This window comes from Nuphar pumila, chromosome 17, assembly GCF_984573655.1.
Source record: "Nuphar pumila chromosome 17, dmNupPumi1.hap1.1, whole genome shotgun sequence".
In the NCBI taxonomy this organism is placed as follows: domain Eukaryota; kingdom Viridiplantae; phylum Streptophyta; class Magnoliopsida; order Nymphaeales; family Nymphaeaceae; genus Nuphar; species Nuphar pumila.
The window spans coordinates 46,522,311-46,548,999 of NC_143265.1; positions in this window are offsets into that span (position 1 = coordinate 46,522,311).

Genomic DNA, 26,689 nt, shown 5'->3' on the forward strand with positions numbered 1-26,689 from the left:
AAATGGTAGACAGATGGGAAAAAGGCTGAAATTGTGGGAAAATGTCCCTGACAAATAGAGGAAGATTTCCTATTTTTATAGAATTGGAATTCGGGTTACGGTTTTGGAAAAGGGCATGCTGTTATCAGAGACCCGAATCTCTGGAATTTCGGGATATTGAAATCTGTCAGACAGAAATGCAAATTTTGGGAAAAATACTGAAACAGTTCAAACAATTCCCAAATTTTGGAAAATGACAGAACACTTTGTGAGGAACAACTTTCATGTTGAAAGTTTTTTCAGACGGGCTATGTATTGAACGAATTTGGTGAATTAAGGTCTGTCTATACCCTGACGGAGGAAAATCGAGATTTTCCCAAGGGTCTGAGAAATTCGATTTTTTACACAGAGTAAAACTAACTGGAAAAACTTCAAATTTTCCAGATCATCAGTAGATTTGATTATGAATCCACTGTGATTTTTGTAGAACAATCCAAATCCCCCAAGAGGGTGGTGTTGGAGGTTCTTTTCTGCTAAAACAGAAATTGAAAACTCAGAGATACAGAAAACCCGATTTAGGGTTTTGTTGGTTTAGAAAGGTTCCGAAACCCGAATTGAATCAAATTTTTTACAGTACAACAAAGACATGTAAATCTAACTAAAATTTACAAAATTTTTAAATGCATAAACTCACAAAAAATGCTGCATGGACTTTGTCTAAAAACTAAAATTTTACAGATTTTAAACTAAGTAAAGCATGGTTCATATATAAAACGAAATAACTAGCAAAACGAATTAATCTAAGTGCATGCAAACATAAGATGACATGAATCATAAAACTAAAACCTAAATCGAGGAGGATATGATCAATTTAATATTGGCTCTCCAAAACGAGAGATTTGATCCATTGAGTGGACGAATCTTTTCATTTTTTAGCCTACACATAAAGCACACGTTTTGTATTTATCTGTATATATATATATATTGGGAGAGAGAGAGAGAGAGAGAGAGATTAGATGAGAGTTTTCAACAATATGAAACCAGCTTTGGTCTGGTCTCACGTTGTGTTTAAATAAACCATGTAATAAATATCTTAAAAAAAAATGAAAGCAAAAGGGAAAGCAACACTTTACCTTGAGGGAGGGCTGGAACCGGCTGAGGATAGACTGCAGAAAATGGGTACTTGGCACCAAGGTTGGAGGAGGTTTGAGGGTGATGGTAGTGGAACAAGAGAGAGTTTGATGATGGCTGCTTGAACCGGCTGGAGTGACTGCAATGATGGGGCTGCACCTCGTTGATGGGCTGGAGCCAAGGGCTGATGGGCTGTGTCCCCTTTTGCTGGAAGTTGCAGCCAAGGCTGCTGTTAAGAAGTTGGAGAGTTGTGTAATGGAAAAAAAAAATTAAATTTGCTGTGGCTGTAGCAGCAAAAGAGAGAAGGAGTCCCTTGGGCTGTTGCAATGATATGAAGATAGAGAGATAAGAGAGACGTGAGGTTGGAAGATGGGGATGGCTTGGATGTGGAGCAGCTGCTGCCAGGCGTGAGGGAGGTGTCCCTGTGGTGCTGCCAAGGATGGGGGTGTGGCTGTTGGCTGGGAGCTTGAGGGTGGTGCTTCCAAGTGGAGACCGGCTGAAGCAAGGTGGAGGTGCCTTGTTGAAGCAGCTGGTGGCTTGAACCGGCTGGGCGTGGAGGCTGCAGCTGCTTGTTGATGGAGAAAGGATGTTGTGGCTGTAGCAGCCAAGGAGGAGCTGTTGGTGATGTTGTAGTGGCTGTAAGGGAAAAGAAAAAGTTGCAGCAAGGAGAGAGAGTTAGAGAAAAAGAGAGGGAGGCGTTGAATCCTTTTTTGGGCAGCCGTAGGTTCCTCCCCTTTTTCCTTTTGATAACTTAGGTTTTAATAAAATTAAAACCTAAGTTTCTCATAATAATCAATGACCTTTTTGGGCAGCCTTACGTGAATGGCTGGGAAAAAGAAAAGAAGGAAGGAAGAAAGGGAAGAAGAAAAGAAAGGGAAGAAAAGAAGAAGAAAAGAAAGGGAAGAAAAGAAAGGGAAGAAAGAAGAAAAAGAAAAGGAAAGAAAGGAAGAAGAAAGGGAAAAAGAAAAAGGAAAGGAAGGAAAGGAGAGGGGGATGGAGGTTTGGGTGACCACCTTGTGGGTCTCACCTTAGGAAGAATAACATAATAAAAAAAATAAATAAATAAAATAAAATAAAACAAACAACAAAAAATAAAGAAAAAGATAATTTTTTTTTCTTTTCTTATAAATTAAAACAAGAGAATGCAAATGGATGGGCCATCTCAGAGCGGGTCCAAATTCCACTTTTGAAATTCATTTTAATGATTAAACGGGTAAAATAGTCTTTTTAAAAAAATTCCAGACAAAACGAGCTATTTTTGGCAGTTTTTGAAACGAGCTCGGATTTTGAAGTTCAATACCCCGTTGCGAAGCAAATCCAGTGTAGAATTTGAAAATTTGATTTTGAAAGAAATCCAGATTATTTTTCTCGAGAAAATATTTCCAAACGAAATGAGCTATTTTTGGCAGTTTTTGAAATGAGCTTGAATTTTGAAGTTTAATAGCTCGTTGCAAAGCAAATCCAGTATAGAATTTGAAAATTTAACTTTGAAAGAAATCTATATTGTTTTTCTCAAGAAAATATTTCCAAATTTAGAATCTTGGGGGTAAAAATGTCAATTTTGAAAACCCAGGGTTTGAAATTGATTTCTGAAAACTTTTAAAACTCAATCTGGATTGAAATTTATAAAACTGGAGTTCTAGACTTCAAAAATGGAATGAAATGTGATGAAATGTTATGAAATGCTGAGAAATGATATGAAATGATAAGAAATGACATGAAATGCTATGCGAAATGCTAACCCTGAATGAAGAATTTTGGATGTTAGACCCCGATTGACACTTGTACCAGTTCAAAAAGTGTTAAAATTGACAAAATTTGCAAAAATGGTTGAAGAAATGATTTTCGAGCTCTGCCAAGCTAGAGTAACACTGAAAATTAGGGTTTGAGTTGAATTCAACTGAAATGAACTGGATTGAGCTGGATTTTAGAGTTTCAGAACTCAAATGAACTCACCGGACACTGACTCAACTGACCTTTCCAACTGAATTTTCAAGAAAAGCTGTCATGTTTAGAGAAATGGTATGGAATGGTCATTGGAATGAAGTGAATTACGAACCTGAACTAGGTTTGAGCTGAAACAAAGGTCCGTAATACTGAGGTGAACTAAAATCGAAGCTTCAACACTAGCTCAATTGGCTGAACTTGACTCAATTTCAGTTGAAAGAGCTGAAATGGACTAAAATGGGCTCCTGGACACTTGGAAATGGTTTTGAACTGAAACTGGAGCGCTTGAACTTCTAGTCAGCTCAAGTTAGACTCTAGGGAGTATAACTGACTATGAATGACTGACTCAGAGACAATTGGCTTGGATTTGAGTGAGAAATGAGCTTATTTCTGAAGAAATGATCCCATTTTGGCAGGAATGGTCAGAAATGGAAATGGTTTGTTCATTGTGAGCTCAGATGAGCTTGAAATGATTGATATTCTAAATGTTCTAAAATGACCAATGAGCTTGGTTGACTCTGACTGACTGGGGTCCGGGATGACCTAGGGGTAAAATGGTAATTTTCCTAATGAAAGTGGGTAAAATGGTAATTTTCTGAAACTGACTCGGGGTTTGACTCCTACACTGACCTAACAGGGTTGACACTACACGAGGAGGGTTGTTTGAGAATGGATGAGGAAAATTTGGGGTGTTTACACAAAAGGACGAAGAATAAATCCTCGATATGGCCATCAAAGAAAATTCAATGTAGTCACAAAGCCATAAGTGATTGATATTGATCGCAGTCAATGGCACATTTTTAAAGGCCATTCTTGTAAAGACAAGGCAGTCGAAATATCCTGGGTAAGAAAGAAAAATCCACTCAATTTCATATCTCCTCAGTCATTTAAGCTGCAATCAAATATTTGCAAAAGGGATCTCTCAATCATTGTCAAGTTGAAGACTGGTGGATGAGTTAGACCCCCAGGGCTAAAGAAGATTTGGATAATCTCCAAGATGAAAAAGCATGTGATAGATCCATCCAGGGAAAGTTCAGATCACCGCCAAGATGAAGGCGAATACGATGAACATCCTGACAAACCCTAAAGGATATTTGATTTCTGCTATCATCAAGAGATTTCCAGCCAAAGAGGCAATATCATCAGTATAATTCCTAAGAGAAGAAGAAGGATCAAAACATCTCCAAGTTGAAGGAGTTTATGAAGTACCCTTCAAAAAAAAAGTCAGGACATCTCCAAAATGAAGGATAATGTAATAAACTCCCCAAAAACCCAAGAGAGCTCTAATTTTGTCAAAAAAAGAGTGCAAAAAGATCATCATGAGAAAAATTCAGGATATCAAACTACCAAATCTACCAAGAATCTTCTTTAATTTTGTAAAATTCTATTATCAATATGCTTCCACCAATTGCTTTCACAATATCAAGAATACTCTCTTTTTTGTTCATACCAAGAAAATTGATAGCTTCCTCGAAGAAAACCAATGGCAAGCAATTTGAATTTGAATCTTGATTTTACGGAGTTAAGCCCGATTGAAGGTAATACTTCAGGTAGAGAAGAGGGAATATTTTTACACCAATGTGCATTATTTTCAATTATTTTGAATCAACAAAAATTTTCAACATTTTGACAATATTTTCTAGCTATCCTAACGTGAAGTGAGAGCTTGATGTTCGCTTTAACATATCCTGACATCATTTGTCATCTCTTTTAGGACTTGATAACGAGAGTTTTCAAGATTCCTTCCCTTCTTTGGTATAATCTAAGCGCCTGTGCTCTCGGATTCCAACACTTCCCTATGTTCCCCACTGTCCCATCATAGACAGTTCTCATTCTGGGTAAGGGTTAAACCTGATTTTTTTTGCAAAAGGTCATCTGTTTTAAAAGTCATTCAGTCCCAACAATGAGATGTCCAAGATCAATCCCTTTTCAAGCTTTAGGGAACCCCCTTTCTTCCTTTTACAAAGCCCTCTCGGATTTGTTGTGCAAAATCCGAAGGTTTCATCATGGTTTCTTCTCCCGAGGATTCTATTTTTCCTTTCAAGTTAAGGGTCAAACCTGAACCTCATTTTTCTACGAGGTATCGTCCCCTTCAGGTTAAGGGTTAAACCTGAACATCATTTTTCCATGAGGTATTGTCCCCTACAGGTTAAGGGTTAAGCCTGAATCTTGTTCTTCCATGAGGTATTTTTCGTCCCATCAAGGTTAAGGGCTAAGCCTGAGCCTCATATCGATGAGGTGAATCTTCTTCTTTATTCTCCATTCCATATCCACCACTATCATCCAAGCTTGTACCTAGTCAAATTCTTCTAACTGGGGCATTTTTATAGCCCAAATTTGGTGTGTTTTTCTTTGCCACTAAGCTCGGCTTTCAATATGCTTAGTAGCAAAGAGGGGCATCTGTAAACACCCCAAATTTTTATCCTTATTCAGTGTCTGCATTTTATATGTCAATGCATATCACTGCATGCATTTGGCACATCATTTCATTTCATTACATCGCATTGCATGTCATCACATCTCATTATCGAGATCCAGTATTCCTGTTTTCAAAATCTTTCAATCAAGATTCAATTTTAAAACTTGTCTTTCAAGATGAATTTCATAAACCTAGGTTTTTGCATCAATATTCTGTAAATGTTAAACCTCAGGATCTTGTTTTCTGTAGAAAAACAATCTGGATTTGTTTTAAACTCAATTTCAGTACTCAGATGAGACCCACTTAGGTGGTGTTGCTTCTGGATTCCTTTATTTATTGAAATTTCTCAAAAATCTCTGAGTCCTAGTTGGATCAGAATTCTGTCTTTTCATCTTTTTGAATCTTTTCAAAACTTCATTTTGATTCTAAACTAGATGTAGTCAAATCCCTTGCCCATTCTTGTCATTTTTAGCCAAAATCTCAGAATCCCAAGCCAATCAGGACTCTTTTTCTAGAGTCCTAGTTGGATCAAGACTCTTTTTCTAGAGTCCCAGTCGGATCTGAAGTCTACCTTTTCCACCTGTTTTTGAGAAAACCTTTCAAAATCCTTCATGTTGGCCAAAATTCTAGAGTCCCCGTCGAACTAGGACTCTTTCTCAGAGTTCTAATTGAATTAAGACGCTATCCTGATTTCATCATTTACTTCTGTTCTTCACCTGTTTTCGAAAACCCTCTTATCTGATTTTCAAAAGAGCCAAAATCCTAGAGTTTCAGTCAAACTAGGACTCTGTCATAAAGTTTCAATCAGACTAGGACTCTACTTTTTATCTCTATTTTTATTGGTTTTCGACAAAATTTGTCAAAGTCCTTCAATTTGGCCCAAAATTTCAGAGTCCCAGTCGGATTAGGACACTTCTTCAGAGGTTCAATCAAATTAGGACTCTATCTTTCATCGCTATTCTGGCTGTTTTTAACCAAACCTTTCAAAGAGAAGTAAAAAACTCAGAGTTTTAGTTGAACCAGGACTCTGTTCAAAGAGTCCCAGTTGGATCAGGACTCTGACCCTGATTTCAATTTTGAGAGAATCCTTCCAAAATTTCTTTATTTATCTTTTCAAATTTCAAAATTGTTGCATTTTTATCATAGAGTTTCAAAATTCTGGGATTTTATCCTAGAGTCCTGATCGAATCAGGACTCTATCTTGAGTTCATTTTCTCACTTCATTTTCACTGGTTTTCAAAAGTTCCTTTTAAAGTCTCATCATTTGTTTTCTAGAAAACCAAAAATTCTCAGAATCCTAGTCGAATTAGGACTCTTCTTCAAAGTTCTAGTCAGATCAGGATTCTGAACCGAACTTCAATTTCTACCTTATTTTTACCTATTTTTCAAAATCCTCTTATTTATTTTCTCACAAAATCCAAAATTTTAAGAGTCCTAGTCATACTAAGACTCTGTCCTCAGAGTCCCAGTTGGATCAGAACTTTGTCCTGATTTCACTGCTTGTTGCTATTTTTACTATTTTCACAAGTTCTTTTATCTATTTTATAGAAAATACCAAAAAGATCTAGAGTTTTAGTCTGATCAAGACTTTTTCATAGAGTCCTAATCCAGCTAGGAGTCTATTCTGAAGTCTGTTTTTACATCCATTTTTTATTTTCTCCATTTATTTTTCAGAAATTAGGTCTTTTGCAGAGTCTCAGTTGATTCAGGACTCAATTTTAGAGTTTTGGTTGAGTTAGGATTCTAACCCTGACTGCATTTTCCAACTTATTTTTACCAGTTCTGATGAAATCTTTCAAAAACCAATTTTGAAAGTCCATTTTGTTTAAGTCTTTAGCTACTTGTTTTTAAAAGTTTTAAATTAAAGCTTTAAAACCCCAATGTTGGTCCAGACTAGGTGGCGCCACATTTGGGGTCTTTCAGGTCAATTAGGTGTTTAATTAGAAGTTAATTAGGTTAGTTAGGGTAAGGGGTAGGATAGTAATCCCTCATAAAAATCCCCCCCCCCCCTTTAAGAAAGCCAATTTTTTTGGACTCTTCAGCTAAACCTAAATTGTTTCTATAAATAGAAGCCAGAGCGGGGTCAATCCCTAGGCTCTTTTTCTCTCCCAATTTCATGGCTTCTCTCTCCTCTCCAGCACCTCCTCCTTCCTCCATTGCATCTGCAACTCCAAGGTGAGTTACTTAATATTATTTCATTATTTTTATTAGTTTTTTTATGTTTTTTAATGGATTTCACCATGGGTGCTCCTTGTGTTCGTGGTTTTTAACCATGGATCTCAACCAAGAACCCCAAAAACGAATCAAGAAGATGATCTAACTTAGTTTGAGAATGTTTTCCAAAATTTTAATCCATTAGAATCATTTATATTACTATTTTATATGTTCTTAACCAATGAAATATGCAATTTACCCATTAAATGGGCTAAATCCATATTTTCAAAGGGTAAATCAATTTCAACCATGGATTCCCTGTATTTTTTTTATTTTCTTGTCATATTAATGTTTTTTATATATATTTTAGCAATAAATTATATTTTGTTATGTTGTTTATGTATTTTTTGATCTTTTTCCATGTTTAAATCATAGTTTTTAGTGTTTTCTTAGATTTTCGTGTGTTTTGATTCTAGGTCTATAAAAATCATAGTATTTCATATTTAAATATTTATTGTAAAATTCTGTTTTTTTTTATGATTAGTCCACGGATTTTTTAGTAAGTCTCTGTAAAAAAATCAGAGGTTTTTGGGTTTGGGAACCTAGTTAGAAAAATACAAAGTCGAATTGTGATTTCTGTTACTTAAAATCGCTATTGATATTCAGATGTAAGTTAGAGATATGATATTTTTGTCATCCGTGATCCGATTTATGATCCGTAAATTGTAGTAGCTTCATATTAATATCTATTATTTATTGTAATGTTTTTATAATTTTTTGTCACTGTCTGTTATTTTTCCTTTGTTAGAAAGCAGGACCAACTTCTTAGAACTCGTTATGCATTATTGAAACTTTAATTCAACTTTTGTTGATTGTATCTCCCTAACCGAAGATCTGATCAATGATATATAAAATAAGAAACTCTATTTTTGTATGTCTTATATTCACTTGTAAAATTTTAAAGTTTTCTGATGAGGTTTGCTATTTTTACCTATATTTGAAACCAGAAGTATCTGTTTTGATAAATTTTATATTTGTTAAATTCAAGTATAGATTGCTTAAGCAATATTTCCCTAACCAGAGATGATTTTTCCAATCTGTAAAAAAGAGAATCTCTATTTTTTTGTCTATTAGTTTTTAGTAAATGTTTTTGAATTTTTAGAGTGAATTGACCCCTGATTCGGGTCTGACACGAGGACAGGTACATGCTCGCGGGTAAAAATAGCATATTTTAAGATTTTTATGCAATTTTCATATTGGAATAATGTCAAAAATATATTGTTATGATTCTAATTTAATTTTAGGGTTATCAGAAGTGCAGGTGTTGATTTTTATTAATTTTTGAATTCATTTGATGCTTGAATCGATTATATTGCAAAATAGGGTGCTTGCAATATCCTGAAACACTGGCAAAATCACATTTTTTATGTTATTTTTTTTCATAAAAGTTCATGTTTTTAGGGTTTGTTCATGTTTATAATCATGCTAGGACATTGCATATTCGATTTGGCTTTGATTTAAGTCTTTTTAAACCCTAAATCCAAAGTTTTACCAAAATATTTTCGGAAAAAAACCCACATTTCAAGGCCATAGTCTTGTTTTCAAGGGTATTTTTGTCATTTTCCTCAAATTTTGATTTTTAAAGTTATTTATCTTTATTATTTCTTCAATTTTATTTCATATTTCATTGTGTTTCTATCAGGGAAAATATGAAAAAAGCCTTATATCTAGATAAATCCAGTAATTTCCAGATATTATTGGATAAATCTAAAAAAACCAACATATCTTCACTAACAAGTTTTCTAGTTTTGCAGGGACATTCAAGATTGTGTTCTACTTTATTTTCCTTTATTTAAATTTAATTAGTGATGTAAATTGTAAATAAATTTGGAATAAGAATTTAAATTCCAGTTTAGAATTAGGGTTTGCATTGCATATAGTTTAAACTTTGATATATAACTGTTATGTTTTTCATTCATGCACATATTTCAATTCCACCATGGTTTACACAAATGGCACATGCAATAGCTTCTAGGGAGTTGGTAAACTCGATCGAGTTTGTATTTATGGCCATAGTCAGAATACGAACGAAATCCAGATTTACCATCTTCTTTTAAGCCACAATCAGCCTACACTCTTAGGCTATCTTAAAAAACCATAGCATATTTCAATCTTTTATAAATGTTTTTATCCTTCTAGAATCAAGTGGGTTATATTCAATCCATATCTGTGGCCATAGTCAAGGATATATAGAGAATTTGAGTCATGAAAATTCTATAAGGCACAAAAATTCCTTTTCAAACAATTTTTTCAGAAATATTAAAAAATCTTTTATCAAAATCATATTCATGCGTCATCTAGGTCTAGAGTACATCATGAACTTATTTTTCAAGGCCACATGCCTATTCATTTGATGTATTTTCCAAATTTCATCTCATAAAATCGATTTTCTCAAATTTGCCCTGATTTCCCTTAAAATCGATTCTCTCAAAAACCTTTGTTTTTTCAAAGATTTCTCAAGTATTTCCTAAGCTCAATTCATGATTTTCCAAGTTATATTCTCATTTTCAAAGTTTAACTTCAGAGAAATCAACTTTCTCTAAATCATTTTGAGTTTTATCATAAATCAATTTTGTTCAAAACTTCAAGATTTCTTCAGAAATTAATCTTCTTTTTCTTTAGAAATATTCTCTCAACAAGGCTGACGATTTTCAAAGTATTATCTTTCCCAAGGATTTCTTAAGTATTTCAAATCTCTAAAGCATACATCATGTTTTTCAATAAAAAAAATTCTAAGTCATAACACATGCCTGATTCTTTGTGCATTTAGGAAATAAAGCACGATTTAGACAAATTGAGTAAAGCAAAGCACCAGATTGATCCTTGGTTCAATGTAAACACCCCAAATTTTCCACATCCATTCTCAAACAACCCTCCTCGTGCAGTGCCAACCCTGTTAGGTCAGTGTAGGAGTCAAACCCTGAGTTAGTTTAAAAAAAAATACCATTTTACCCATTTTCATTAGGAAAATTACCATTTTACCCCTAGGTCATCCCGAACCCCAGTCAGTCAGAGTCAATTAAGCTCATTGGTTAGTTCAGAACATTTAGAATATCAGTCATTTCAAATTCATTTGAGCTCATAGTGAGAAAGTCATTTTCATTTCTGATCATTCCTGCCAAAATGGGATCATTTCTTCAGAAATGAGCTCATTTCTTCAGAAATAAGCTCATTTCTTGCTCAAATCCAAGCCAATGGTCTCCGAGTCAGTCATTCACAGTCAGTCATGTTTCTCTGAGTCTAACCTGAGCTCACCAAGAGTTTAAGTGCTCCAGTTTCAGTTCAAAACCATTTCCAAGTGTCTAGGAACCCATTTTAGTCCATTTTAGCTCTTTCAGCTGAAATTGAGTTGAGTTCAGCCAATTGAGCTAGTGTTCAAGCTTCGATTTTAGTTCATGTTAGTATTACTGACCTTTGTTCTAGCTCAAACCCAACTCAAATTCATAATTCACTTCACTCCAGTGACCATTCCGTACCATTTCTCTAAAAAAGGTAGCTTTTCTTGAACATTTAGTCGGAAAGGTCAGTTGAGTCAGTGTCTGATCAGTTCATTTGAGTTCTGAAACTCTAAAACCCAGCTCAATCCAACTCATTCCAGTTCATTTAAGCTCAAACCCTGATTTTCAGTGTCACTCTGACCCAGTAGAGTCCCAAAAACCATTTCTTGAGCTATTTTGCAAATTTTATCAATTTTAATGCTTTTTAAACTGGTATAAGTGTCAATCGAGGTCTGACATCCAAAATTCTTTATTCAGAGGCTGCATTTTGCATATCATTTCTCAGCATTTCATAACATTTCATCACATTTCATTTCATTTTCGAAGTCCAGAGCTCCAGTTTTATAAATTTCAATCCAGATCGATTTTTAAAAGCTTTCAGAAATCAATTTCAAACCCTGGGTTTCCAAAATCGGCATTTTTACCCCCGGAAGTCTAAATTTGGAAATATTTTCTCAAGAAAAATAATCTGGATTTATTTCAAACACAAATTTTTGAATTCTACAATGGATTTGCTTCGCAACGAGCTATTAAACTTCAAAATCCGAGCTCGTTTCAAAAACTGCCAAAAATAGCTCGTTTCATTTTGAAAATATTTTCTCGAGAAAAACAATCTGGATTTCTTTCAAAATTAAATTTTCAAATTCTACACTGGATTGGCTTCGCAACGAGGTATTGAACTTCAAAATCCGAGATCATTTCAAAAACTGCCAAAAATACCTCGTTTCGTCTGAATTTTTTTTGAAAAGACTATTTTACCCCTCCAATCGTCAAAATGAGTTTCAAAAGTGGAATTTGGACCCGCTCTGAGATGGCCCATCCATTTGCATTTTCTTTTTTTAATTTATAAGAAAAAAAATTATCTTTTTCTTTATTTTTTTGGTTTGTTTTATTTTATTTATTTTATTTTTTTTTAAATTATTTTATTATTCCTAAGGTGGGACCCACAAGGTGGTCACCCAAACCTGCAGCCTCCAACACCTCTAGTACATCCACTGCATCCTTCAAGATCTCCAGCAAAAGGAAGCAGTTGCCTGCTTCAGCCCATCTCCTTCAACACCTTCAGCAACAAGTCTCCTTCAAGGTAAAGTAAGAAATAAAAAAAAAGAAGCAAAAAGAAAAACTTTGTCTCAAGGTGCAATGAAAATTTTTCATATGATGTTTACATAGATCTAACACGAATCCAGTTTAAAACTGGATTCACGAGTTTCTTTATGAGGATTGAATGATGTGAAACGGTAGTCGCCCATGTCAACGCTATGCATGTAAGATGATCCATTCGGAAGATGAATCGGATCTCTTATGTCAAAAGCCAACAACAATCAATTTCATATCCCTTTTTTTTATTTTTTTTATTTATTATTATTTTATGTTATTTTAATCATCATTTTAGTGAAAATCATATGCCTTAGGCGTTTAGCTTAATTAGTTATTGTCTTTCTTTTTTTCTTTTATTAGTTTCATTAATACATGTTTATTGCTTTATCATTTTTTTTAATTCATGTATAGAGTCTAGTTGTTATCTCATGTATGAATCTTTGTTGATAAATCCTAAAAATTTTGTATTAGACATTCTTGCGTGTTATTGATATCCTGCAAAAATTCTAGATTGGTTTGAGGTCGGAAATTTCATTTCAAAAGTCCAGAACCGAATCAAGTTTTGAACTCTCCAAAAATTTCAATCTCTGATTTTGCAGAAAATAACCTTCAGATTCATCCTTGTGGAGCATCCGGATTTTTTCCTAAAAATTACAATGGATTCATGATTGAATCTACTAATGATCTGGAAATTTTTAGGTTTTTACAAGCAGTTTTGACCTCTGTAAAAAATCGAATTTCTCAGACCCTGGGGAAAATATCGATTTTCTTTCATCAGGGTATAGACAGACTCTAATGCACCAAGTCTACAAAATATGTAGCCCGTATGCAAAAACTTTCAACACAAAAGTTCTTTATAACATTATTTCCTGTCATTTCCCAAAATTTGGGAATTTTTGGATCTGTTTCATTATTTTTCCCGGATTTTCCCTTTCTGTCTAACAGATTCCAATGTCCAAAAATTCCAGAGATTTAGGTCTTTGATAACAGTGTGATCATTTCCAAACCGTAACCCAAAGTCAAATTCTGTAAAAAAAGTAAATCTTCCTCTGTTTGTTAGGGATATTTTATCACAATTTCAACCTTTTTCCCATCTGTTAACTATTTTTCCCACATTTTCTACCGAAACCTGTCTGTTTCCCTCAAATCCTAGAGTCGCCGGATTCCGATCTGACTTGCCGCAGTGGCACAGCTCCGACGATAGGTCAAAACCAAAAAGTGTAAAATTAAAAAATCCTTGCCTTACTGTCCTCTGTCACCCCATAAAATTTGGGAAATTTTTATGGAAGTTTGAAATCCTAAATCCCCTTTAGAATCAAGAAATGAGCTCATTTCTGAAGAAATGATCCCATTTTGGCAGGAATGATCAGAAATGAAAATGACTTTCTCACTATGAGCTCAAATGAATTTGAAATGATTGATATTCTAAATGTTCTGAACTAACCAATGAGCTTAATTGACTCCGACTGACTGGGGTTCGGGATGACCTAGGGGTAAAATGGTAATTTTCCTAATAAAAATGGGTAAAATGGTAATTTTTTGAAACAAACTCAGGGTTTGACTCCTACACTGACCTAACGGGTTGGCACTGCACGAGGAGGGTTGTTTGAGAATGGATGTAGAAAATTTGGGGTGTTTACGTTCAATTACCCCTGGTAAAGGTGCTAGGAACTGTTGAACCTCGTATCGATAGGTGAGTCATATTCTTTGGAATTATCCCGCATTTTAGAACGGATGCGATTTAATTTCAAAAACTTTTTCAAAGGTCAGTTTGACTTGCAAAAGTAAAATTTTGCAATGATAATAGGTTTGGCGACCGTGATGGGACCTATCTTCGCCTGATCAATCTAATGCTTTGCTCTAGTCAACTTGTCAAAATTGTGTTCTACAAATGTCAGCTTTTATTTCATGATATTGTGTGAACCTAGGAACCTAGATTCATACCCAATTGATATGAATTTCATGTAGACTTAGGCTTGGTTTGGTAGAATTGATTGAGGAGGTATTATTCATGCTCACTTAGACTTAGGTCAAATACAATCCTTCTCAATCTACGATCTGATTGAAAATAATGTTTGCTTCTTCAAATTTTTTAAAAATTCTACTTCTTTAGGTCTTAGAGCCATCTGTTTTCTTGCATGTGATCATATTTCTAAAACAACCCCACCTATCTTTACCCGGTCTTCACGTTGCTGGGCTTTCTTCCAAAACCATAGTTTGGGACAAAGCCTCACAACTGGGCCACCTATTTGGGTTAAATCCCCCCTGCCATGTACCAAGGGCCATAGTCCAAAGTATATCGGCAGACGCTCAAAGATGTTGGAAAACATAAGCCTAGAACCAGAGAAATTCTTTTATGCCACGTACATCAAGCCTCGGCATGAGTATATCGCATATCATGATTGGACACAGATGATCTGAACCTTAGAGTTAGGATTAGGGTCCTACAATTAATTTAAAATTGATGCATTTAGAGTCAGCTTCTTAGGGAGTGTTGTATTTGCATAATTATCTGTGAAGGATGTGATTGAATGTACCTTGGTTATTTCTCTTTATTCTTTTTATTTTTCTCATATTTTCTCTAATTTTTCCAAAAATACTGAACGATTTTTGAAATTCCTTAGTCCATCTGTTTTTATGAACTACATAACATCCTCTTATCATTTTTCAAAACCCTGGAAGATTTTTCAGAAAACTCTTCTATTCTCTTCAAAACTCCAGGTGATTTTCATCCTTTCTTTCCTCTGAATCTCGAATTTTCAGCCTTAGTTTGATGCTGTCAGCAATTTTTTTCAAAAAAATCATATAATTTTCTCCTATTTTCCCCGGATTTCTAATCCTTTTGTCTATCTACAAAATTCTTCACCTTATTTTTCTTGTACATTCTTTGATTACTGTGGTGAAAAATGTCTATCCACCTTTCCATTTTCCCTCTTTCCAAAGCCATTTTTGTGGATTGTTTTTGCCAAGAGGTATCTCTTTCCTTCAAAAAATGGCATTTTCCTTCATGGTTGACGGTGTTGCCTAGGTAACAAGGCATGCCCTGGTTGTTTGTTTCCTCTCATAGAATAACAACGCAGTCATTGCAATTCTAATCCCTGGTAATGGGATATTTTCTTTAAATTGTCAACCTAATTTCAAATTCTTTATCCGTTGTCAAAGTCATTGCCTTGAAGAATTTTTCCATCACTCTAATCATGATTTTGTCCTACAAAGAATTTTGGCATTGTGGAATTGTTCAGACCAGATCAAGGAAGAAAAACAACGTCGCCTCAATACCCTAGCAGTGGCAGCGAGCAAGAAAAGGATTCACCATGATCTGCCAGAAAAGAGAACCAACAAGCCAGTGATGATGTGGATCCACAAATGTACTCATTATTTCAGAAAATGATGAGTAAGATGATGATAGAGCAAGCAGAGGCTAGTTCCGGCAAGATTCCCACCAAGAAGAAGATTAAGGGTCGTGTTCTGAAAAAGCACCCAAAAATTTCAAAGAAAAGAATTCAGCAGGAGGATATTTCAGAAGAAACGGAGTCAGAGGGCGATACCGATAAAGAGTGTGAAGCTCAGCCAGCTTTTTAGAAGATGACTTAGGGGCAGGGGTCAGCCATTAATTCCAAGGACCAGTCTGTTAACGACCCCGACCAGTCACAACTCAGAGACATGCTCAAAATGGTCAAAGATCTGCAAGCCCGCGATAAAAGCATAAAGGTCTTCACAAGTGAGGATTTCTATGATGGTTTAGACGGGGATGACAGCCTAGAGGATCTCTCCCATAAATTTGACAAATTTGATTGAACTGGCAATCCCAAGGCCCACTTGGCTATGTTTTTTGCAGAATGCAATAGATTCAAGAAAGACAATCCTCCTTTGTTTAGATGTTTTTCTCGCAGTCTAGAGGGCACCGCCGTAAAATGGAATTCAGAGCACATCAATCCCATTGAGTTGAAGGAATTCGACAAGGTGATTAATCTTTTTATTGAGCGATTTTTGTTTAACACAAAGGTGCTACCAACCTTGAATCTATAATCTATAGCAAAAGGACACTGAAAAGGCCAGAGCCTTTATCCACAGATGGAGATCCACTTGCAATCAAATGAAGGATCCGATATCGAAAGAACATGCATTGTCGGTCATCCTGAATAATTTCTCTCAACCTTTGAGGGGCCTGATCTCTACTTCTCTGGCACGATCTTTCATCGAATTGATAGAATGAGCTGAATGGCTCGAAATGGGAATAGAGAATGGAGTATATGAGAGTCTTACACTCTCAAAGAGCAGCTCAGATACTAAGAAAAAGTCATGCTTTGCTTTCTCTGTGAATACCACCAGCAAAAACAATGGCAAAAGCAAAAGGGGTGGCAGAAAGGACCACATCGGCGGATTAGGGAACCTAAATCCAGATAAAGATCACCATACAGGTCAAAAGAACAAAATCAGCAAGCAGAATGACAGTCCTCCCACGAGCATCCAACTAGAATTAAAACCCCAAGAGAGACCAAAGCATGACAGTCGGGGATATGATCGCGAGTTTACTCCGTTAGAATAGCCACTTGAGAAAGTTCTTGAGTATATAATAACCAAGGGGATGGTTAAACTTTCTAAGATGACAGATCCCCCTGTGACCATGGGAAGGTTTAAAGATCAGTTCTGCAAGTTTCATTGGACAATGGGGCATGACACCGAGCATTGTTTCATCTTCAAGAACATCGTCCAAGACTGCATTGATAAGAATCTCTTAGTTGAAGATGAAAAGGAGGACCAGTGATCCTGACTAACCTTTTTCCTCAATTACTCAAGAAGCTGACAATGCCAACATTTTCTCATTTCTCATCTTGTATTTATTTTAAAAGGCTGAAGTAATCATGTTTATCTTTCCTTGATTTGCCATTTTCCCTCCAATGCAATCAATAAAATTATCAATTTTCTTCATAAGCTTGATGCCACCTTTTGTTCTCCTTCTTTGCAAAATATCCTTTCATGAGGAGTGACCCTCTTCAGAGTCTCTCCTGAATCAATCAAAAGTCAGTTGCTTTGTCACCTTCAGTGAGCATTCTTCAAATGTCAATTATCTTCCTTTTATCCAAAATTTGTTTTCCTTATTACACTAGGGCATTATTTTGAAAATTGTCTTCAAAACATTCTGTATGCAGACAGGATCACACAAATCTCTCATTTTGCACACATATGCACCCATTTACATCATTTTGCATTTATTTGCATACATTTGCATTTGTATGCATTCATTTGCATTCATATGCATCAAATTCACTTCCTCGTTCTGGATAAGTGGTTAACCTGAAAATCGGACCACATACAACTAACTATGATGGTCCATTCAAATCATAAATTAAGAATCTTTTCGTCAAGAATTTCCATTTTCCAAATTCAAACCTCAGGTTGTCTCTTTTCAAATTGAGTTTCCCCTTCAGGTTAAGGGATAAACCTGAGATTCTCCATTCAGGATCAGAGGTTAATCCTGAAAACTAGGCCACATACAGGTAACTATGATGGCCTATTGAAATTCAGAACTTTCATCAATCTTTTCTCATTTTTCTCCATTTCTATCAATCTTCCATCAATTTTTATTCCTCTTTTTGTCAATTCTACTCAATCTTCAATTCATTTCTCATTCAGGATAAAGGATAAATCCTGAGACCATTCATAGAAATAACACAGTTCTCTATGATGGTTCAATCTCATGCTTAATGCCAAATTTCTACAAACAGACCTTTGGGTCGACCAATCTTGTCAAACCCTTCTAGTTACAATCCTACCAATACCAATCGTTTTTAAGCCTTTGGGTCACAGTTTCATCAATATCAATCATTTTCAAGCCTTTGGGTTACAATCTCATCAATATCAGTCATTTTGAAACCTTCAGTTCATAACTTTATCAATGTCAATCATTTCCCAAACCGTCAAATTAGTCTTTCAACCAAATCCTGCTTTCGAGCTGGTCGGTCAAACAAATCCTGCTTTTGAGTTGGTCGATCAACAAATCCTGCTTCCGAGCTGGTCGATTAACAAATCCTGCTTGTGAGCTGGTCGATCAATCAAATCCTGCTTTTGAGCTGGTCGGTCAACCAAAATTATGCTTTCGAGCTGGTCGGTCAACAAATCCTACTTTCGAGCTGGTCGGTCAACCAAAATGCTACTTTCGAGCTGGTTGGTCAAGAAATTCTGCTTTTGAGTTGTTCGGTTAACAAATCCTGCTTCTGAGCTGGTCGGTCAACAAATCCTGCTTTCGAGCAGGTCGGTCAACCAAAATCCTACTTCCGAGCTGGTCGGTCAAACAAATCCTACTTTCGAGCTGGTCGGTCAACAAATTCTACTTTTGAGCTGGTCGGTCAACAAATCCTACTTTCAAGCTGGTCGATCAACCAAAATCCTGCTTTCGAGCTGGTCAATCAACAAATCCTACTTTCGAGCTGGTTGGTCAACCAAAATCCTGCTTTCGAGTTGGTCGGTCAACAAAAATCCTACTTTCGAGCTGGTCGGTCAACAAAAATCCTGCTTTCGAGCTGGTAAGTCAAAATAAAAATCCTATTGTCGAGCTGGTAAGTCAAAACAAATTCCTACTTTCGAGCTATTAAGTCAAAACAAAACCCAACTTTCGAGTCGATCTTTTAACTGAGTCTTTCCAAGACTCAATCTAGCCAAGGATGTGCCATTTAGACAACAAGTGATTTCTTTCACCAAGGATTTCAAGAACATTTTGTCAATTTGTCGTCAAATACTTGTTGATTTAAAAAACCTTTATTACACAAAAGAACTACCTCAGAATACCTTCAACATTACTTCTGAAAAAGCGAAGCTTTTGCAAAGAAGAATTCAAAATTCAAAATCTTTCTCTTGGCCAACCAAAAAGACGAAGAATAAATCCTCGATATGGCTAGCAAAGAAAATTCAATGTTGTCACAAAGCCATAAGTGATTGATATTGATCGCAGTCAATGGCACATTTTTAAAGGTCATTCTTGTAAAGACAAGACAGTCAAAATATCCTGGGTAATAAAGAAAAATCCACTCAATTTCATATCTCCTCAGTCATTTAAGCTGCAATCAAATATTTGCAAAAGGGATCTCTCAATCATTGTCAAGTTGAAGACTGGTGGATGAGTTAGACCCCCAGGGCTAAAGAAGATTTGGATAATCTCCAAGATGAAAAAGCATGTGATAGATCCATCCAGGGAAAGTTCAGATCACCGCCAAGATGAAGGCGAATACGATGAACATCCTGACAAACCCTAAAGGATATTTGATTTCTGCTATCATCAAGAGATTTCCAGCCAAAGAGGCAATATCATCAGTATAATTCCTAAGAGAAGAAGAAGGATCAAAACATCTCCAAGTTGAAGGAGTTTATGAAGTACCCTTCAAAAAAAAAGTCAGGACATCTCCAAAATGAAGGATAATGTAATAAACTCCCCAAAAACCCAAGAGAGCTCTAATTTTGTCAAAAAAAGAGTGCAAAAAGATCATCATGAGAAAAATTCAGGATATCAAACTACCAAATCTACCAAGAATCTTCTTTAATTTTGTAAAATTCTATTATCAATATGCTTCCACCAATTGCTTTCACAATATCAAGAATACTCTCTTTTTTGTTCATACCAAGAAAATTGATAGCTTCCTCGAAGAAAACCAATGGCAAGCAATTTGAATTTGAATCTTGATTTTACGGAGTTAAGCCCGATTGAAGGTAATACTTCAGGTAGAGAAGAGGGAATATTTTTACACCAATGTGCATTATTTTCAATTATTTTGAATCAACAAAAATTTTCAACATTTTGACAATATTTTCTAGCTATCCTAACGTGAAGTGAGAGCTTGATGTTCACTTTGACATATTCTGACGTCATTTGTCATCTCTTTTAGGACTTGATAACGGGAGTTTTCAAGATTCCTTCCCTTCTTTGGTATAATCTAACCGCCTGGGCTCTCGAATTCCAACACTTCCCTATGTTCCCCATTGTCCCATCATAGACAATTCTCATTCAAGGTAAGGGTTAAACCTGGATTTTTCTGCAAAAGGTCATCTGTTTTAAAAGTCATTCAGTCCCAACAATGAGACGTCCAAGATCAATCCCTTTTCAAGCTTTAGGGAACCCCCTTTCTTCCTTTTACAAACCCCTTTCGGATTCGTTGTGCAAAATCCAAAGGTTCTATCATGGTTTCTTCTCTCGAGGATTCTATTTTTCCTTTGAGACTAACGGTCAAACCTGAACCTCATCTTTCTAAAAGGTATCGTCCCCTTCAGGTTAAGGGTTAAACCTGAACATCATTTTTCCACGAGGTATCGTCCCCTTCAGGTTAAGGGTTAAACCTGAACATCATTTTTCCATGAGGTATCGTCCCCTACAGGTTAAGAGTTAAGCCTGAATCTCGTTCTTCCATGAGGTATTTTTCGTCCCATCCAGGCTAAGGGCTAAGCCTGAGCCTCATCTCGATGAGGTGAATCTTGTTTTTTATTCTCCATTCCATATCCACCAGTATCATCCAAGCTTGTACCCAGTCAAATTCTTCTAACTGGGGCAATTTATAGCCCAAATTTGGTGTGTTTTTTTTGCCACTAAGCTCGGCTTTCAACCGACTTAGTAGCAAAGAGTGGCATCTGTAAACACCCCAAATTTTTTATTCTTATTCAGTGTCTGCATTTTATATGTCATTGCATATCACTGCATGCATTTGGCATGTCATTTCATTTCATTGCATCGCATTGCATGTCAGCACATCTCATTATCGAGATCCAGTACTCCTGTTTTCAAAATCTTTCAATCCAGATTTGATTTTAAAACTTGTCTTTCAAGATCAATTTCATAAACCTAGGTTTTTGCATCAATATTTTGTAAATGTTAACCCACAGGATTTTGTTTTCTTCAGAAAAACAATCTGGATTTGTTTTAAACTCAATTTCAATACTCAGATGAGACCCACTTAGGTGGTGTTGCTTCTGGATTCATTTATTTATCGAAATTTCTCAAAAATCTCTGAGACCTAGTTGGATCAGGATTCTGTCTTTTCATCTTTTTGAATCTTTTCAAAACTTCATTTTTATTCTAAACCAGATGTAGTCATATCCCTTGCCCATTCTTGTCATTTTTAGCCAAAATCTCAGAATCTCAGGCCAATCAGGACTCTTTTTCCAGAGTCCTAGTTGGATCAAGACTCTTTTTCCAAAGTCCCAGTCGGATCTGAACTCTACCTTTTCCACCTATTTTTGAGAAAACCTTTCAAAATCCTTCATTTTGGCCAAAATTCTAGAGTCCCATTCGAATTAGGACTCTTTCTCAGAGTCCTAATTGAATTAAGACGCTATCCTGATTTCATCTTTTACTCCTGTTCTTCACCTATTTTCGAAAACCCTCTCATCTGATTTTCAAAAGAGCCAAAATCCTAGAGTTTCAGTCGAACTAGGACTCTATCATAAAGTTTCAATTAGAGTAGGACTCTGCTTTTTATCTCTATTTGTATTGGTTTTCGACAAAATTTGTCATTGTCCTTCATTTTAGCCCAAAATTTCAGAGTCCCAGTCGGATTAGGACTCTTCCTCAGAGTTTCAATCAGATTAGGACTCTATCTTTCATCGCTATTCTGGCTGTTTTTAACCAAACCTTTCAAAGAGAAGTAAAAAACTCAGAGTTTTCATTGAACCAGGACTCTGTTCGAAGAGTCTGAGTTGGATCAGGACTCTGACCCTGATTTCAATTTTGAGAGAATCCTTCCAAAATCTCTTTATTTATCTTTTCAAATTTCAAAATTGTTGCATTTCTATCATAGAGTTTCAAAATTTTGGGATTTTATCCTAGAGTCCTGATCGAATCAGGACTCTATCCTGAGTTCATTTTCTCACTTCATTTTCACTGGTTTTCAAAAGTTCCTTTTAAAGTCTCATCATTTGTTTTCTAGAAAACCAAAATTTCTCAAAATCCTAGTCGAATTAGGACTCTTCTTTAAAGTCCTAGTCAGATCAGGATTCTGAACCGAACTTCAATTTCTACCTATTTTTCAAAATCCTCTCATTTATTTTCTCACAAAATCCAAAATTTTAAGAGTCCTAGTCATACTAAGACTCTGTCCTCAGAGTCCCAGTTGGATCAGAACTCTGTCCTGATTTCACTGCTTGTAGCTATTTTCACAAGTTCTTTCATCTATTTTATAGAAAATACCAAAAAGATCTAGAGTTTAAGTCTGATGAGGACGCTGTCCTAGAGTCCTAATCCTGCTAGGAGTCTATTCTGAAATCTGTTTTTACTTCCATTTTTTATTTTCTCTATTTATTTTTTAGAAATTAGGTCATTTTGCAGAGTCCCGGTTGATTCAGGACTCGATTTTAGAGTTTTGGTTGAGTTAGGATTCTAACCTTGGCTGCATTTTCCAACTTATTTTTACCAGTTCTGATGAAATCTTTCAAAAACTAATTTTGAAAGTCCATTTTATTTAAGTCTTTAGCCACTTGTTTTTAAAAGTTTTAAATTAAAGCATTAAAAACCCAATGTGGGCCCACACTAGGTGGCACCACATTTGGGGTCTTTTAGGTCAATTAGGTGTTTAATTAGAAGTTAATTAGGTTAGTCAGGGTTGTGGGTATGATAGTAATCCCTCATAAAAATTGCCCACCCCCCTTTTAGAAATCCATTTTTTTTGGACTCTTCAGCTTAACCTAGATTTTTTCTATAAATAGAAGCCAAAGGAGGGTCAATCCCTAGGCTCTTCTTCTCTCCCAATTTCATGGCTTCTCTCTCCTCGCCAACACCTCCTCCTTCCTCCATTGCAGCTGCAGCCCCAAGGTGAGTTACTTAATATTATTTCATTATTTTTTTTTTAATGGATTTCACCATGGGTGCCCCTTGTGTTCATGGTTTTTAACCATGGATCTCATCTAAGAGCCCCAAAAACGAATCAAGAAGATGATCTAACTCACTTTGGGGATGTTTTTCAGGATTATAATCCATTAGAATTGTTTATATTGCTATTTTTTATGTTCTTAACCAATGAAATATGTGATTTACTCATTAAATGGGCTAAATCCATATTTTCAAAGATTAAATCAATTTCAACCATTGATTCCCTGTATTTTTTTTTATTTTCTTGTCATATTAATGTTTATTTCATATATTTCAGCATTAAATTAAATTTTGTTATGCTGTTTATGTATTTTTGTATCTTTTTCCATGTTTAAATCATAGTTTTTAGTGTTTTCTTAGATTTTTGTGTGTTTTGATTCTAGGTATGTATAAATTATATTATTTCATGTTTAAATATTCATTGTAAAATTCTGATTTTTTTATAATTAGTCCACGGATTTGTCAGTAAGTATCTATAAAAAAATCAGAGGTTTTTGGCTTCGCAAACCTAGTTAGAAAAATACAAAGTCGAATTGTAATTTCTGTTACTTAAAATCGCTATTGATATTTAGGTGTAAGTTGCAGATATGATTTTTTTGTCATCCAAGATCCAATTCATGATCCATAAATTACAGTAGATTTGTATTAATATCTATTAATTATTGTAATTTTCTCATAATTTTCTGTCACTATATGATATTTTTCCTCTGTCAGAAAGCAGAACCAACTTCTTAGAACTCGTTATGCTTTATTAAAATCCTAATACAACTTGTGTTGATTGTATCTCCCTAACCAAAGATCTGATTGATGATCTGTAAAATAGAAAACTCTTTATCTGTATGTCTTCTATTCATTGCTAAAATTTTAGAAGTTTCTTCTGAAGTTTGTTATTTTTCTTTTTATTTGAAACCGAAAGTATCTGTTTTGATAAATTTTATATACGTTAAATTCAAGTACAGATTGCTGAAGCTATATCTTTCTAACCGAAGATGATTTTTCCAATCTATAAAAAAAGAGTCTTTATTTTTATTTCTATTAGTTTTTGTAAGATTTTATGAATTTTTATGGTGAATTGACCCCTGATACGAGTCTGACACCATGACAGGTTCATGCCCGCAGGTAAAAATAGCATATTTTAAGGTTTTTATGCAATTTTCATATTAAAATAATGTCAAAAATAGGTTTTTAAGATTCCAATTTAATTTTAGGGTTATCAGAAGTGCAGGTGTTAATTTTTATTAATTTTGGAAATTCATTTGATGCTCGAATCAATTATATTGCAAAACAGAGTGCCCGCAGGATCCTGAAACACTGGCAAAATTGTATTTTTTGTGTTATTTTTTATTTTTTTCATAAAAGTTCATGTTTTTAGGGTTTTTTTCATGTTTAGAATCATGCTAGGACTTTGAATATTCGATTTGGCTTTGATTTGAGTCTTTTTAAACCCTAAATTTAAAGTTTTACCAAAATATTTTTTGAAAAACCCTGATTTCAAGACCATAGTCTTGTTTTCAGGGGTATTTTTATCATTTTTCCTCTAATTCCAAATTTCAAAGTTGTTTATCTTTATTATTTCTTTAATTTTATTTCGTATTTCATTATGTTTATATCAGAAAAAATATAGAAAAAGGCTTATATCTAGATAAATTCAGTAATTTCCAGATATTACTTGATAAATCTAGAAAAGCCAACGTATCTTCACTAACAAGTTTTCTAGTTTTGCAGGAACATTCAAGGCTATATTCTTATTTATTTTTCTTTATTTAAATTCAATTAGTGATGTAAATTGTAAATAAATTTGGAATAAGAATTTAAATTCTTGTTTAGAATTAGGGTTTGCATTGCATATAGTTTAAACTTTGATATGTAACTATTATGTTTGTCATTCACACATATATTTCAATTCCACCATGGTTTACACGAATGGCATGTGCACTAGCTTCTAGGGAGTTGGTAAACTCGATCGAGTTTGTATTTATGGCCATAGTCAAAATATGAACGAAATCCAGATTTACCATCTTCTTTTAAGCCACAGTCAACATACACTCTTAGGCTATCTTAAAAAACCAAAGCATATTTCAATCTTTTATAAATGTTTTTATCCTTTTAGAATCAAGTGGGTTATATTCAATCCATATCTGTGGCCATAGTCAAGAATATATAGAGAATTTGATTCATGAAAATTCTATCAGGCACAAAAATTCCTTTTTAAACAATTTTCTCAAAAATCTTTTCTCAAAATCATATGCATGCATCATCTAGATATAGAGTACATCATGAACATATTTCTCAAGGCCACACGCCCATCCTTTTGATGTATTTTCCAAATTCCATCTCATAAAATTGATTTTCTCAAATTTGCCCTGATTTTCCTCAAAATCGATTCTCTCAAAAACCTTTGGCTTTTCAAAGATTTCTCAAGTATTTCCTAAGCTAAATTCATAATTTTCTAAGTTATATTCTCATTTTAAATGTTTAAATTCAGAGAAATCAACTTTCTCTAAGTCATTTTGAGTTTTATTAGAAATCAATTTTCTTCAAAACTTCATGATTTCTTCAGAAGTCAATCTTCTTTTTCTTCAGAAATATTCTCTCAACAAGGCTCATAATTTTCAAAGTATTATCTTTCCCAATGATTTCTTAAGTATTTCAAATCGCTGAAGCATACATTTCAATCAAAAATTTTGCTATGTCATAACACATGCTTGATTCTTTATGCATTTAGGAAATAAAGCATGATTTAGACAAATTGAGTAAAGCAAAGCACCAGATTGATCCTTGGTTCAATTACCCCTGGTAAAGGTGCCAGGAATGGTTGAACCTCGTACCGACAGGCGAGTCCCATTCTTCAGAATTATCCTGCATTTTAAAACGGAGGCGAGTTATTTTCAAAACCTTTTTTAAATGTCAGTTTGACTTGCAAAAGTAAAATTTTGCAATGATAACACAAACCTCGTCTAAACCATGTAGGATTGCAAATGCTCTCTGCAGAATAAAAGGGGCAACTAGATTAAGGATAAAACAAATAGGGGGAAAATATTTGATGAGAGTTTGGTTGACAATTTGAAGGATATCCCATTACCAGGGATTGGGTCGTCGCTGGAATCATGACAATTACATTGTTATTCTTGTAAAGAAAATAAACAACTAGAATATGCCTTGTTACCTAGGCAAGGTCGCCAAACCATAATAAAAAGATTAATTGTTGAAGAAGAATGATTTTTATTAATAATAGACTTGATAGAGAGGGGGTGAACAAACAATTTGCCACCACTCATGATAATCATAAGACACTCGAGGACCAAAAAAAATACTAAAAGTGACAAAAGAATCCCAATTATGTTTGGCAGAATAGTATGCTCCAGACCACAAAGCAGACTTCAGATCAAATTCTGGCATAATGCCTGACAATAATTGAGCTTCAATGCGCTTCTGGCTTTGTGAGAACTATTTGACACATCGCTCTGGTTGGTAATAAATATAGAAGAAAGGTTCAAGTAACTTGAATCACTTGTCATATGCATAAGTGTATCGAGGAGTTGACTCCCGACGGTT